General features: G+C 28.3%; 1 protein-coding gene across 3 annotated transcripts in view; it reads right to left on the bottom strand.

Moving 5' to 3' along the window:
* The window catches only part of LOC106466534 (paraspeckle component 1-like), a 70,441-nt gene that overhangs the window by 44,819 nt on the left and 22,755 nt on the right, over positions 1 to 2,867 (bottom strand). The gene's annotated exons all lie outside the window — the stretch shown is intronic.

Genomic DNA, 2,867 nt, shown 5'->3' with positions numbered 1-2,867 from the left:
CTAATAATCCATATTTTAATAGTATACAGGTTTTAAGTTCTTAACTCAAGAAGAAAATATTTTTAAAAATCCCAAATTTCCACTAGTGTGACCTGCGTGACATTTTGTCTTGGCATGTCATCATCTCTATTTTATCCACCACCTATCAAAAATATATGAAATTAAATGTAAAATATTTTCTATAAAATTGTTATTGCTCAAATAAACTATAATTTTTATAGCCTTCGAGTCTGTTTGGTTACAGAGCTATCAGATAGAAAATCAGACCCCTTCTGCCACACCCACCTGTCACATCCTCTCTTTCAAAATTTGTTGATAGTTCTCTCTTATGTTTCATTATATATTACCTATAACCAATAGAAAGTCAAGGTTTTCATCTATCAAATGACCTATTGTATAACATTGTATTCTGAACAGAATATCATTAATTTCACTCACAGTACAAGATTCCTTCCTGTGGGAAAGTTAACGATTAGTTTGGATGAATTTGTAATGGCTCTTGTCGTACAGTTAGAAAATCATGAAAATTTTGAGAGGTAAGTGAATTTGTCTACTTTTTGCATGTTATTAGTCTATGTTCTTTTGCACATTATTTAATTAAATAAAAGTTATTAAATGCATTACTATCTATAGTATAAAAAAGTAGGGTTAATTTCGAAACCTGACAGCAAGAAAAAAGAAGATTAGGTAAATACTTTATTTCTTGTTTTTCATATTTATTTTTTCTTTATTATTGTAAAAGTAACTAAATTCTATAAAATATGGATATTTTTAAGTTATTTAAGACTAGATTAGGTAAAATAAATAATAATAATAATAATATAATTAAAATAGTTCATGAGGCACGCATGCGAGTAGCTCATGGGTAATGTAATTCAATAGCGTTAACATGAGCTACAAGTTTCCAGAGTGATTTACCGTTTATAACGGCACAGATAGAAGTTAGGCACAGTTCAAAAAGCAATAAACCAATAAAGTTTAATTATAAATAGATGTATAATGTTACAAACGTAGAGCTACTTAGAATAAACAAATGTATTTTCATGTTACAATTTGAAGTCATTATAGAAAGAAAAAAAAAAGTTAATTTAGGTTTATTTTGATTTGATTTTTGATGGTTACGAGGTTTGAAATGCATTTAGGAGGTTTTAGGGATTACATAAAGAAGATTTTTTGAGATGTGGAAAAGTATATTCAATTTTAACATGAAAAATTACTTTGCACATGGACTTTTCAAAACAAATACTCAATATATTAATGGACACATCTTTATTTCATTAAAAATACTTCACTAATAAATACGAGTTTTGTATGTGAAAGACTTGTAATATTAACTCAAAAACTGCCAAATTTCGTGAAGATATACCCACTATATTGAGAGTTAAGTTTTAAATCTATGAAGACTTTAAACAAGTACAAAAAGATAACATAGTTGGTCAAATTGACCGAGCTTGTATTGAAAGTGTTAATTGAAATTCTGATGATACTAATTGTCACAAAAATAATCATCTAATCAAAATTAAGGTTTCCAACAACTACTATCTGATTATTCCAATTATCCAAATAATTGAAAAGATGCAACCAAACTTGTTCACCATATTTGTTATGCAAAATCTACAAAAGCTATCTGCTACTTTCACTAATTTTAAGCTGCTGACTAGAGAGAAAGCAACTGGTTGACAGCACCCACTCTTTAACATTTTATTTGTTTGTAGGTACTATGTCTGAGAAACACAGTAATAAGCAATTAATCAAATGGAATCATGTTGGATGTACAAGACTGTTTAGTGTAAGCATTATTGTTTAATTTATTGGGTTATTTGATAGGTAATGATTATTCGCTGCTTTTCATAGCAAGAGTTGAAGGTGATTTTTTTAGGGGCAATGATTGTGGCAGGTTTGGTTGCATAACTCTAAGATTCGTACGTTGTGTGTGTGCATGGTTCAATTGTTGTAGCACTGATAATGCCATGTTACTCAAATCTTCGGTATTTTTCTTGTTATCTTAAGTTAGTATTATGTTATACCATCACTCGCATAACTTATAGAAAGTTTGAGGCCTCAGTGAACAACATATAAATATATGCAACCAAGTCAGTTCAAGTTAAGTAGAGAAAAGTCAATTGAAATCTAAATTGGCAGGTTCAGCTGTGTCGGGCAATTTTTAAAGAAGTTAAGAGTTTATTCATAAAACATTAAGTAAGTTGAATGTAAAGTAGATAAAATATGTAGTTAGCCAACGTGCAAGTGATTAGCTGTACCAGGCGATATTTTAAAGCAAGTTTTGCAGTTTAACTCTTTCAGCATGGGCTCAGTCCCTCAGACCGACCTTGTAACCATTTTATGCTTGTTATAGTTTTCATGCTATAACTTTTAGATTACTAAGCGAATGTTAATGAAATTTGGCAGATTATCAATAAACATTACAATGCGTTCATACGCAAAATATCTATTTTTTTTATTATTAAGTCTTAAGGTTTATAAAGCAATGTTTTTCTCATGCAAATATTCATTTTAAGATCAAAAATACTTTTATGAATATTATGAAACCTTTATAATGTTGAGATAGTTATCAAACAATTTTTAAGAAAAAAATTTATGTTATCTACTATCAGCAATTAATCTCTGTACGGGTTCAGTAGATTTGACCGATCTCGCAACCACCATAAAAAATGAGGAAATAAATATAAATTATGCCTCTTTCATTCTAGAATGAACACAAATTATAACATGAAAAGATAAATGTTTAGACTAAATAGCTTAAATTTCATAACATTATACATATATATATATATATATATATATATATTATTGATATTTTGAAATAAGTTCTTAAACATATTTTCCCTAAAAGATAAAACAGTAAA

Source organism: Limulus polyphemus, unplaced genomic scaffold (genome assembly GCF_000517525.1).
Source record: "Limulus polyphemus unplaced genomic scaffold, Limulus_polyphemus-2.1.2 Scaffold2292, whole genome shotgun sequence".
Classification (NCBI taxonomy): Eukaryota; Metazoa; Arthropoda; class Merostomata; order Xiphosura; family Limulidae; genus Limulus; species Limulus polyphemus.
Note: the sequence above shows the minus strand (reverse complement) of the source record. Positions and strands in the feature narration are given on the sequence as shown.